Genomic DNA, 14,497 nt, shown 5'->3' with positions numbered 1-14,497 from the left:
TTTTGGTTGTTTATGTTCTTTATCTGATATGTTTTACATTAACAGATATTTAATAGTTATTTCTCGTATCATATTATAAACGGCTTTCCGCGGATATAGAATGTACAATTATAGGATTTAAACCAGTTTTTTTAGCCCCGAGGTGCCGGAGGCACCGGCTAAAAAAACTGGTTTTAATCTTATGATTGTACATTTCTATATTCGTAGAAAACTGGATATAATACGATGCTAGACATAGTTTTTTCGTATGGATGAGAACCGGTTTCTATCCACCGGATTCGAATGAATACGAGAAATATAATTAAATCCTTTTTAAATTTACTTCATGTTTGTATAGCAGATTTTATTAATTTAGCTTAAAACTTTTAAACAGATTAAGATAAGTTTTTTTTCTTTTTCCAATTCATCAATACGAAAAAGAATTAGTTTTCTTTTTACTTAATAATTTTTAAGGAAAATTGAAAGCGTACTTTTCATAATATTCTCTTGATTTTTGTTTTTGTAAATAATAATTATTTGGGAGAAGAAATGTTTGTACCTTGAATTAATCATAATTTTTTTTTGCAATAATTTGAAAAAAAAACCTGAATATTTTTCATAGCAACTAAGCACCTTGACAATTTATTTTTAAAATCTTTTGCTTTCATTGCAGTACATCTCCGGTATAATTAGTGTCTGTCTGTCAGTCAGTCTGTCTGAACGGGTTTCCTACAAAAATAGATTGTAACTTATATTTACCGGCTGGTCGTCTAAAATATTAATCTCAACATTATCTTATCTCTTTTTACTGATTTTTTGACAATAAAAAAATAAAACAATTCTGTAACTTTGTTTTTAAATTTATTGTTCCATTTTCATCCAAATTGATGTTGTTTTTATTACAGCACCACTCATGGTTTTATTTATCCTTGTATAAATGATGATTTGTAAATTGGTTTTGCATTGGTATAATAAAGTGTGTTGATTGATTTGTTTATCTAGCAGAATCAGAATCTAAAAACTCCCCCTGCTCACACTTGGGTATGCACTCACTACCACCAGTTTAATTGTAATAATAGCATTATCAATTTTTCATCCAAAATAAGACTAACCAATATTAATTGAATTGCCATCAAGGTAATATTTCAATTACAATATTTAATCATTGGCGTTTAAATGGTGATATTTGAAATGCCAGACAGGTTTCACGATTTGAAAGTGAAAATTTAAAATAATTAGAAATAGTGACTAATATAAAAAATGTAATTAATGATTTTATGATTTTAAGGGTATTAAAATGAAATCATAACATTTCTGCGGAAGTTGTTGCGCTCCAAACACTTCTAACCACAAATTGAAGACCAGAGAAGCAGCTCCTATCATCCAATACAAATTATTTATGAAAGGAAATTTTCTTACAACTAAAAAAATCTTGAAATTATCTAGAACTAAAATTCATTTTACTGTATTAGTCTTAATTAGTACCATTCAACTTTATCGTGGTATATACATTTTTTTGTCTCAAGCTTATAATTTCAATTATTGAGCTAATTGGGTTTTCCTTATTAGCCAAGTTTAAAATAGATACCAATGTTGTTTTGGGCAATTTTTTTTTATTTTAGTTTGGTGTTAGGCTATTTTAAATACAGAATTTCAAATGCTAGGGCCATAACCGGTAGTTATTCCATATGGTAAGTGATTACACATACCTTTATTTAGGTAAACCTTCGTCATTTTATTGAAAAAAGTTAGGGTAAAATCATAAAAAAAAGCAGAACCAAATCACTAGCTATAAAAGTAAATCTACAGTTTGAGGGTTTTTCTATGATTTTTAGCAAGATTCAAAAAAGATGTTAATTCTGCTCACGACTTTATAAAAAAAAACTCAATGTGTCCTTAATTTTTAAAGATGTTCTTAGTTCGAATCTTTGCTATAACCAAGTCATAAATTAAGAGCAATTTCTGTTTTATTAGACACGTATACTTAATAATTATGGAAGGCATTGGTAAAATAACAGGCAGAATTCAGCTATACAGTAATACCTTAAGGACACTTAGGTATAAAATAAAATAGATATTTGTCAGATAGGTCTTTAATAATTACCAAAACAAATTAGAAGAAAAAGAAAAATTTGTATGGTCCTTATAAAAAGCCCAGTCCAAATGGAATAAGAATTTTTTATCTTTTTGTACAAGGCTATTCATTGCCTACCAACCTTTTCTTTACAAGCAAAGCTTGAAATCTGCTGCCAAAAAAGGAGTTCAGCCTCTCAAATGATATTTCAATAAATCTGTCAATTATTGGCACACATAAACTCGAAACCCTCACACTAACCCCCCAGATGTACTCCCTCCCTTCCCCCCCCCCCCCAAAAAAAAACACAAATAAATACGCACATAAATAAACCTCCACACGAAAACACAAGTACAAACTAAAAAAAGATTTAAAACAAAAATTTTAAAAGTTGAGATTTTAAATTTCAATAGAGTTATCAAAATTTTTTTTGTTTGTTTTAGAGCTATAAAATAGTTAAAACTATTTTTAACATAAATTAGTAAAAATATATTTTGATTCTTTTAGTTTAGAATAGTTGCTTGGTTCCTAGCCTGTAGGTGCTTCACCCAAGAAGGGTTATTGGTGTAGGTATCTACCAACACATTTAATTTTATTTTAAAACAATGACAATTTTTGGGGGATGGTTGTTTTTTTTTAAGGGGAGGGGGAGGCTTGTTGTAGGTTGTAATGGAAACTTTCCTGAAAATAGTTAAGTGATTTGCGAGATCCTAGCGGACATACATTCATAAATACAATAGAAATCCAGTCATAGTAGAAAAACTGTAGAATCCTTCAAGAAAAAAAGAATTTAACCTTGAATAATTTTCAGTAAATATTTATCTAAATAAATACATTTACTATTTTTTCTTTTTGGAAATTTAGACTATCAAGGACAATTTAGTTCATAAGCAGCACTGCATAGCTCGAGTATAGAGATTAAAAATGATATGCAACATAGAATGCTTTCTCAATATACATATTCATATATCAATTAGATTTTACAGTGTATTTAAAATAATTTTACATACGGAATTTTGAGGTAAAAGACATAACTACATACTCTATTTACAGAGTAGTTACAACCTTAAAGATACATGCAAATATGATGAGTTAAAATTAGATTTTATTTAATCTTTTCAGACAAATTCTATTTTGTATATTAAAACCTGTATATGTAGGTTGAAGTTCATATAAAAATTTATGATATAAAATTATGTAAATATACTAAAATTAACCATATAATTTGGTTATTTTAATATAAACAAGGATGACAATATTCATGAAACTATTTTGCGAGATAAACAAATATAGAATGAAGTTAAAAACTTAAAATATTATAGAAACTGAATATTGATCAAAAGTCTGGACAAATTTTTTAAAAAAAAAGTCATCATTACTTTTGTATTGTTTAGTAAGACCTATCATTCATTTTTTTAATTTTTTAAAAAAAGTTAAATAATTACTTATCTTTAGAGGGTATCATTTTAATTTTCAGAAAATCTAATTAATATCCTCATTGATAAAGTTTTACTAGATCATTAGATACATTTAATGGTTTCTCAAATTACAAATATTTAGATATAAATTTTCCAAATCCGCCAATTAATTTATAAAATAATTATTAGGAGAAAATTTAAATGAGCAAATTGATAACGGAACACATTTTAAACAACCAATTAGGGAACATGATTAATATTACTAACAAACAGTTTACATGTAAAATTGGAATCATTTTAGAATATTGATTGATTGCTATTTATGATAGAAGGCCAAAATTGTAAAGACACTTCTGAACAATGAGCAGTTTATAACTCTGTTCACCTAGTAGGAGACTTTTTTCAAGCGAAGCTTTTCTATAATTAGGGGCAGTCCGTCCGTACGTCCGTCACAGAGAGATTTAAATAGGTTAGAATTGTCCTATAGATTTCAAATATTGCAGGGTGATTCCTGTAGTAGTTAGGTACGATTTAGAAAGCGTAGCAACTCTGTAATCATTATCAGATTTTTGGTATACTGATTCTTGGGACAGCAAAGTGCAATATTATAAGCGCAGCAACTCTATTATTAAGTCTCTAAAATTGTAAGTATGTCCATAAAGATTATCCTGTATCAAGCAGTTTTTCATCAAATTTACTTACAATTTTGCTTCGACTCTTATACATTTATATTTTGATTATTAAGTACTGACACTATATAAGTTTTAATGTCCGTTTGTCCTACCGTTTCAGAGCTTCGCTTTTATGGATGTTGTCATCCTGGTTTATTTACTTATAAAAGAGGGGGGAAAGTATTGATTTCATTCCCTTGAAATTTTTGTGAGAAATATATTAGATTCCATCCCCCTATTAAAAACTCATAGGCATAACCTAAATGATTAAAGGCACAGACGCAAAAAGTCTATTAGTAATAGTGGACAATAATAAAACCCATCATTTATTGCATTTCTAAGTTTTATCTGATGCAGAAATCTATATTAATAAAAAGGTTTATCAGAAATATAATCAGTCAAACCCAGCTCAAGCCATTCACATAAAGATATGAAAACGTATGGCCATACAAACCAAGGACGATTTAGTCAAATACAATAAAGCTAGCTTTGGAAATATCAAACTTAACTTTTTCGCCTTTTTATCATTTCTATCTTAGTTTTTATACTAAAGATTCTTTGTACCCTCTTTATCTATGGTATGCCTGCCTGTCAGTAATTAAGGAATTACCTAAGTAAATTAAATATATTTTAAATTTGTAGTTGGCTTAACTTTAATTGTAACTTTCTTAGAAAATGCAATATCAAACTATATATTGACAATATCTGCTCAACCTGCCTACGTCGTTCTTTTGTGATTGTTATTTCCTTATCTTTTACCCCTTTTACTGTAAATATTTTATGTCCTTTTTTATTTGTATTTACTTTTTGTATTTACTTTTTTAATCAAAGCTGTAAGTTTTAATCATAATTTAATTCATTGGCGTGCTGTGGGGGTTGTCAACGCCGTCCTTAAATTGAAATTAGGATGGCATGCCTTCCTCTTTTTTACCACAAATTGTGTGACATCCCACTATTGAATTGCTGTGCACGCCAATAATCTAATTAAATAACAATACGATTCAAATAGTTCAAATAAAAAAAAGTAAATCATAATTTTAGCTGATTTGTGTAGATTTTTTGGTTGTTTTATATTAGCTTGCAAACTTTGTTACCCAAAAAGTATATTTGGGCAAAATAATAAGTTTTGTTAGAAAAAGTTTTGATACTGTAATAGATTGGTTTTAATTGTATCAACATTACATTATTTTCACAAGTTTATACAGATATAAAACAAGGATAACAACGGTCATAAAACAGACAAAATAAGGCAAACATAAAAAAATCAAAGTGACATCTTTAAATATTGAAGAAACAGTATGATATGGTTTATATGTACTTGTCGTTATTAAGATTGATATGAACTCTCCTGGTTTGTGGTGTCATTAATTGAGAATGAATTTTATTAATTCTTGTAACTTCAGTTCCAACTGTAGGTAGGTAACTTGTAACTGTAGGTTTTTGGTTATCTCAATCTCGAGTAATTTATTCGGCATAGTGAAACCCCAAAAAAGGTTCATCATCATGCTTTTTTCTAGCAAGTAAAAAAAATCAAAAGTTAACAGAATGAATACAGTAAAAATCACCTTGCTTAAAACCGCAAAAAAAATAAATTAAAAGACTGTTAAGTCCAGGCTTAGAAACTAATGTTATTTTTTTTGTAAAGATTTCTCTATTTCTGCCAAACATTTTTACTGTTATTATATCAACAAAAAATGTGATTACAATCGTTATGTACAAGGAAATTGCTCTCATAATGATAATTTTTATTATAAACCGATTGAACAGAATGTTGACTATTTTCTATTAAAAATGTGTACTATTAGAAATAGCATTTGTCATACTCAAACGTTCCTGTTCTAATTTTGCTTAATAGTTGTGAACATTTTTTATGATTTGGGATGGAACATGTACAGTAAATATTTATGTTAAATTCTGTCTTTGGTAATAGGTAAGTATGGAAGGGTAAATGGTAATTGTCTCCTCCTTGCATGGTAATTTGAAAAATATTAGCAACTGCGTTCCTAGTATCTAGGGATATTTAAAGGGATAGAAAGGGCATTAAAATAGCTTATACCATACAACGACTTTAAAAAAAAAAAAAAATCAGTCAAAAACCATTTCGGGCCTATATGAAGTTTTACTCTAAAAGAAAACCATATCGGTTCAGCGGTAAGTAAGACCCTTTGCTACATACAAAACAGCTTACTACTTTATAAAATAGTATATATATAAAACAACTATTCAAACAAACTATACATAGTGAATATTGAAACCTACATGTACTTTATAACTATGATATCTGGAAGAAGAGTAACCCTAAACTGAGATTATATCCCATTCTTCATATTTTCATCTCCCATATACCATAACCAAGAACAACTACATACATCACTAAAGAAGTCTCGAAGCTAACACAAAACAGCAAGAAGCAGTTTAATAAAACATAATTTTAAATAGTTTCTGGAAAGTACAACCTTATTGCTGAAGCGGTTAGCAGTAATTTAAGGGACAAAAGAATCTACTAAGGGACGAACGGACGGACAGAAAGATATTGTTCTACTTTGTATTATAGATAAAGCTTGTTTTAACTGTGTATAAGAAAGAAAGTTGGAAATTTAGTTGCGTCGTAATGACACCTATATCTGGTAAGAGGCCCTTTCTTCTCTTAGATTCTCTGGGAGATAGATAACACCCTATCACTCCCCCCCCTCACCACCACTACCAATCCCACCATTTCTTATCTGTTGTACTTGATATTATGACCCTGCCTCGGGCCATGTAACCGGACTAGAAACGTCAAAGCCCCGATTAAATAATCTGATGTACGCGTTCGATTTTAATCCAACATGTTGTATTAAAATTTAATATGAAGAGAAAAGATTGGTTTTCAAGTGGTTAATTTAATAAGAAATAATTAAATTAGATTATAACTAGCGGCTTCGCCCCAAGAGGTAAAACATTCAGTACCACTGGTGCAACAATCATCAAAAATGGTGGGGTGGTTGGTTTTTTTTTGGGGGGGGGGGGGGTTTGGGTGTCCCCCTCCCCCCAAGAAAATAGCATAAAACCACCACAGGACTAGTAGATATATTTCTGAAGAGTAGAATCCAATCGGTTCAGTGGTTATGACGGACAGACATCAAGCTACTTTGTATTATAGATATACATCCTACTCACTGCAATTTTTTTGTTAATAATTTTTCCGCTTGTATCAATTCCCATTCGCACACATTTATATGTTTCTATACAAAAAATTGAGCTGGGGGATAATTTTTGGAAGATTTTTTTCATGTCGAATTGTCAAAGTACGCTCCCTTCTTTTCAAAAAACTTAAAACCTTCCCGGGACTAATGTAAAACTAACCGTTGATGATATCTTGGAGAACTTATATACATACAGAAAGACATTCTCTGTCTTTAGTATACATGATTATCTTTTTGTTACTTTTTTGTTGGATATTATCATCCTTGATTTTAAAGTCCTGTTCCTATTGGTGTGATTTATTGAATTTAGCTATTTTTATGTTGCTGTCTCTATTAATAATATTAACATTTGCGTTATTTTTACTGATTTATAATAAAACAAAATCGATTTATTTATTTATAGAAGGTGTATTGTTGGTTCTTTACGTCAATATACATACGTGAAAGCCTTACTCTATGAGAGCAAAGCTACAATTTAGCTATTTTGCACGCTTATATGTAAGTAACCTACCTTACTGCTGCCCCCTCTCAACTCAGGGAAAAAACTAACCTCCTAATTACGAAGACTATTTCAAGTTGATTCTAAGATACTACTAGTCACACGGGCATACTCCAATGAATATCAATCTTTCAAATTAGGCCATAGAATCAGAATAGAACGTACTTGTCATTGAAAAATATTTTATTTAGTCTAAACAAAAATGATTCACAAAATTTCCTTCATTCTGTTTGCGGACTAAGTTATTTGCTTGAAAATATCTTTTAGGGATTCTCAATTTCGCACAATCAAATTCAATTTCATGAGCATAAGGATTAGTTTTTAAAAAATACGCTTTGGAAATGTACTGTATTGTTATAGGAATCTTCAAAAGTTGTTGAAGCTTTTAGTGAGATTATATTCACGGATAGAGATGTTCGTTGCTCTTGGCTCTTAACAATATAAAGTAGTGATATATAACTCCTTTTGAACGAGTATCTTCGCTTCCATCTATCATTGTGGCCTGATTTAAGAAATCTGTATAAAATGTTTAGCTATAAAGATAAGAGGGAGGCAAATATTTCAAGATGTCGCGAACAAAATACAGCCTTTATGATTGGTAATACAAAGAACAGCTAGACCCACAAACCCTGTTCTAACTATTGGGGTTACCGTATCAGCCTTATTCATCAGTTGCTTTGCTTTAGTCTTTGTTACTTTTCTACATTAATTTTTTTGTTTTAAAAAGAACGAGCTCAATTTTAAATAAAGTCTTAAAAGATGACCTTTATCTGAAAGTCATATGTTGCATTCCTGCTTAATGGCAAATATGATTTCTCCACTCTATTCTAGACTCAAACCTGACAACTACTCGACAGCTTAAAAAACTTTCATATTATAGCCAAGTAGCAGGTTTTTGTGCCTGAGTTTAAAATTATAAATAGTTGGCGTACTTTACCGGTAAAAAGAAAGCAGAAATCACATAGAGAAGGATTATACAGAATTTATACAGGGTGTTTTATTAATGAAACAAGAATATTGCTTACTTTATCCCACTTTCCCTTGGCAGAATTAAATTAGTTATCAACTTCAATTTTCTTATTGGACTAGAGGAGTTTCTTATCAGGAAAATAATTCATGGTATATCAAAGAAAGCAAGCTTTTTCATAATAAAACAATTTCTATAAAAAAAGTTCAACATTAATTGATTATTAAGACATATGTTTAAATTAATATATTTTTGTTAACAAAAAATAGATCTAGTAATTACAATGTTAAATATCATCATCTTGATTCTGTAATAATAATCTTTCTTTCCTTCCATCCAAAATCTGAAATTAAAACAAAATTTTGAATAGCACAACTATTATTCAAGTTGGACCTGTATTCTACTGGACATTATGTTAATTTGCTTTTTATTCATTTATTGTATATATATACTAGCGGCTTCGCCCCTAGCCTCTAGGGGCTTTGCCCAAAGATTATATAAAATAAGGTTATAAAATTTTTTTTGGCGAAATACGTAAAAGGACCAAGGAAATCCCCTACAAAAAAAAGGGGTGGGATTTTTTGTTTTTGGGGGGGTTGGGGGTGTCCCACCTCCCAAGAAAATAGCCTAAAACCACCACAGGACAAGTAGGTATATTCCCTGAAGAGTAGAATCCGATCGGTTCTGTGGTTACTGAGATCTTAAGGGACGGACAGACAGACAGACGGACGGACAGACAGACAGATAGACAGACAATATTATACTTTGTATTATAGATAGTTCTTTAAATCTAAGTTTTGCTCAGCTGATATTTAATAAACATTTTAGTGTATCTGTATGTTCCCTAAGAAGCTAATATCAAACAAAACGTCTTATCAGTGTACTCATCTTTTTAAGTATTTAGTATAATCAATTCAAAATATTTATTCGTTATTTGTGTTTTCATAATGTCCACGTTTATGCAGTTAACAAATGTGGAAAAATTTAGTCTTATCAGATACTCTTTTCATGAGTATATCTTATTGCAATCAAATGTTCTACCAAACTGACTATGTCGTACAAACATACCCTATTTATACGAAAGATGCGCTACTAACAAGGAAATCAGAAAAATAATCGGGAAAATAAAATGATTTAATTATGTTGTTTATTTGTCTGTTTATGTTCAATGGTGATTCTTATCAAACATAGAACAATTTATATAGATAATCTTTGGAATATAAAAGTATCCCTTTTGGGATAGAGTAATTACTGGTTTAAACAAGGATGACAACATCCATAAAAGCGAAGCTCTGAAACGGTAGGACAAACGGACATTAACACTTGTATAATGTCAGAACTGAATAATCAGAATGCGAATGTATAAGAGTCAAAGCAAAATTGTAAGTAAATTTGTTGAAAAACTGCTTGATACAAGATAATGATTATGGACATACTTACATTTTTAGGACTTGATTATAGAGTTGCTTCGCTTATAATATTGTACTTTGTTGTCCCAGGAATCAGTATACCAAAAATCAGACCAATCGGATAATTAGGTCTCATACAAATTTGTTGTTTAAAATGTAAAAAAAATCAACATGTTTAAAATGGACGTACTGACATTCTGGTAATGATTATAGAGTTGCTACGCTTTCCAACTCGTACCTAACTATTACAGGAATCACCATGCAAAATTTGAAAACGATAGGACAATTTTAACATGCCTAAATTTACGAAAAAAGCTATTTAAAAAAAGTAAAAAAATCAACTTGTTTAAAATGGACGTACGGACATTTTGGTAATGATTATAGAGTTTCTACGCTTTCTAAATTGTACCTAACTACTAAAGGAATCACCATGAAAAATTTGAAATCGATAGGACAATTCTAACATGTCTAAATTAACGAAAAAAGCTATCCGTGACGGACGGACGGACCGACCCTAATTATAGAAAAGCTTCGCTTTTAAAAATTACAAAATCCTTAGAAGCGAAGCTCTAAAACTTTATGACCAACGAACATTGCTTCTCGTATAGTGTCAGAACCGTATACGCAAAATGCAAGTCTAAACAAATTTTAAGTGAAATTGTTGCAAAAATGCTTAAATACAGGAAGCTGTTTCAGGACATACTTACATTTTTAGGATGAGAAATATGGATAAGAATTCCAAAAACTCACACATGAAAATTTTTGTCAGGAAGGTTAAAAATTAAAGACATGTAAAGACAATCAGCTAACGTTTATAAAGTTACTATACTTTCTAAATAGTACCTAACTACTACAGGAATCACAATGCAAAGCTTGAAATCGATAGGATAATTATAAAATTAAAGATAATAGCTATCCGTTACGGAAGGAAAAGAGGCTTTTTTCGTCCAGGGCCGGACGATTTCTTATGGGTATGTGGAAATAGTTATATACCTTCCCAGACCTATAAAAAACCTCACTATACTAAAGAAAAAGTATTTCGGAAATCGTAAGCTGAAGAAATTCAGACAGGCATCGTTACTTTAAGGATAAGGCTGCACATCTAATGTTTGTAACTTAGAACAGCGTCCGCAGCCGCCTGCAAACCAAGCAGAAACGGCGGCTGAAACTTTAAAATTTAACCATTCATTCTACATATATTTTTATATCAGAAGTTAAAAGAGCTGCTGAAAATCGACAATACGGAGCTGCAATAAATCTGAAAATGGACGGATGCTGAGCCATGGTTAAACCATGATTTTGTAAGGAGTGATTAATTTGGCAGATAAAGGTTTGTAACATGTTAACCTGACTATTCTGGCACTTCTTAGGATATTATCAGCCACAAATAACGGTTAGATACACATATGACTTGGATATCACAACAAATTTCAAGCCTTTCTTAAGTAATGTATGTTCAAAGACCTATTATTATCTAGAAGATTATCTAGAAGAGAGCCCGCTCCGGATTTAATGACAAGAAGATATGATTCTTATATTTGTATAACAATTATTAAAGAAGACGTATATTGCTCAAAGATCATTATTTAAAAACATTATTCATATCCTAATAATATAAAGGAATTAATACTTCTAATATATATTATTACTTCCACATGTATATTACTAGCGGCAGCGCCGTTAGAAACTAGATGAAGGAGGGCAGCGAAATAGCATAAAACCACCATAAGATTTAATGTTAAAAACAAAATAGTTTAAACCCATTTTAACGGAAGACCAAAAACCTAACTACTTGTTTTCTATAGAGTAGCTAAGATCTTTTGATAAAATATGACTAAACCCATCCAATGCACAAGAATACATTAATGTACCTGGCTAAATAAAAGATAATAAAAACATGTGGTTAATGTCTAGGTATTTCAGACTAATATTACTGTTAAAAAGAAAACAGGTAAGATAAATGGTTTGAATCTTGGTGCAAAAAAATACAAAAAAATCATAACTGTGCATGTATATTGTATAATATATTGTTCTTCATTCATAAAAAGTAGTGTTAGTTATTGGAAATAAGTTACTGAAATTATTATACTTTAAATCATTTTTATTTTTTTACAATTTTTGTAATGATAATGAAGAATATAGAAGTCATATGTTCTGACTAAAATGCCATATTTTGACCAATTTTAATACTTGAATAGCAGCTACCAGAACAAAATAAATTTACCATTTTCTTGACAAAATCTCTCTCTTGTTGAATCAGTTTTAAATCATACTGTTCTTCTTTCACATAGGAATATATCACACTAAACAATTACAACATTTTTTTAAATTACTAGTGGCTTCGCCCCTAGCCTCTAGAGGCTTTGCGCCCAGGTTTGATCAAACCAATTTTTCGTATTTTAGATGTAAAAGAAAAATTTAAAAATATATTTTTTTTTTTGGGGGGGGGGTGGATAGTCGACCCCACTATTTTAATTTTAGTTTTAAAAAGAATATTTTTTTTGGGGGGGAGGTGTTTCATTTTCGGGGGGGGGGGTTAGGGGTGTCCCACCCCCCAAGAAAATAGTTATAAACCTTCCCGGGACCTATGAGAAGCTACCCTGTAAAGGAGAACCCGATCGGTTGAGCGGTTAGCGAGATCCTTCGCTACAAACAAACAGACATACATCGTTCTACTTTGTATTATAGATTAACAAAATTTTAAAGTATCAAAAGTGCCTGAGCAGACACTCTATGAGTGTCCGTCCATCCAAATGACTCTTGATTCCTCTGTTATTGCAATATATAAATTCATAAATGTAGTGAACTCCTATTTTAATAAGCATAGCTACTCTATAACTTGAAATATCTGTCCTTGTGTCAGCTACGTTGTTCTATAAATGCTTACAGTGAAACGGGTCGGTGAAGTGGAGGAAAATAATAATCTGCATATCTAAAACTAAGAAATGGCATCTCCCAACTTTAAAGGCAGAATAACATACAGGCAAACTCACTCAAAGAGCAGCTTCGCTACAAAATACTTAAAACGTTACCTAAAAATGAATAAAAATGTAATGAATAATGTAATTATTTGAACCTTATCTCTGTTATTCATAACTAAAAACTAGATATTTATTATCTCTACATTTTAACTAGATAACTACAGGGCTATAGAGAATATGACAACCTCTAGGGGTCTGTATGCTAATTAAGAGAAAATAGCTTAAAACCTTCCTATGACTTAAATCTGATAATGGAATGACCTAATACTATCACATGATCTATGGGAAGCTTAGCTAAAAAAGAGAACTTAATCGGTTCAGTAGTTATCAAGGTCTTAAGCTTCAGACAAAAAAAAACTTGTAATACAAAATAATTAACTTAATACATAGGTATGGTTGGTCTTTATTAAACAAAACAAAAGAAAATAATTTGCTCTATCTCTGCCAAATTAAAACACTTTGCAATTAAAGCCCTATATTCATCATGCATGGAATAATAATTACCTGGTCAATATCCGTGCAAGCAGGACAGTCTTACAGGTGAATTTTAGCATACAAGCATTATTCTTTCAACAACAATCAACATACATCTCACATCGCACGCATTCTCAACAAAAGTAAAGGCGCTCAACGGAGCCGCACGCAAGTCTTACTAGCAATGCTGCACTTGGGATTTCTCTGGTGGTTAGGAGATGTCGTCGTTACCACCTCCGGAGTAAGGATTAATGGGCATGAGACTTTTCACACGACACAAAGTACACAAGAACAGCTTCCCTGTCAATACACTTGCCATAATGTCTGTCTTTCGATCAGCCACCCCATTCCTTTAGTACTTATTTCTGTGGTGACCATTTTTTAAAGCTTCCTTCTAATAATATTATGATATTTAATTAAGTTATATCTATAACTATGTCAAACTTTCAAGAAGAATGCTCGAATATTTGTATAAATTCTAAATGCTTTATGTACTACAAATGGATATTTCCTTTTATTTCTGATGAAATGTAAACTCTGATTCTTATCTCTAAATCATATAAAAATTCAAAATATATACATATTTCTATGGGCTTAGTCACAAGTTCAAAGAAAAGAGAGGAAAAAATCTACTTTGAAAATATTTTACTGGCCTATTATACATATCAATATAAAACAGCATTTAATTATTATGTATAAATGTATGCATATAAATCTTGACAAAACTATTTATCATATAGAAAAGCGTTGCTTAAAATAAACAATTATATTTGTAATGTGTGATTTACCACGAGGGGGGGGGGGGGGGGGGAGTGAAACCTGAGATGATGGTGTATTTTC

At 30.6% G+C, this 14,497-nt stretch overlaps 1 long non-coding RNA gene across 1 annotated transcript; it reads right to left on the bottom strand.

Annotated features, from left to right (window-relative positions):
• Nucleotides 1-9,024: 9,024 nt before the first annotated feature.
• On the bottom strand, nt 9,025-13,329 carry LOC145330541 (uncharacterized). The gene is made up of 3 exons (XR_013883455.1): nt 13,235-13,329; nt 12,427-12,505; nt 9,025-9,136 (listed from the first exon to the last, which is right to left on the bottom strand). It is a non-coding gene; the product is annotated as an uncharacterized LOC145330541 (long non-coding RNA).
• Nucleotides 13,330-14,497: the final 1,168 nt, after the last annotated feature.

Source organism: Acartia tonsa, chromosome 10, assembly GCF_053477335.1.
Source record: "Acartia tonsa isolate MP-2025a chromosome 10, ASM5347733v1, whole genome shotgun sequence".
In the NCBI taxonomy this organism is placed as follows: domain Eukaryota; kingdom Metazoa; phylum Arthropoda; class Copepoda; order Calanoida; family Acartiidae; genus Acartia; species Acartia tonsa.
This window is presented reverse-complemented; position numbering and strand designations above follow the sequence as displayed.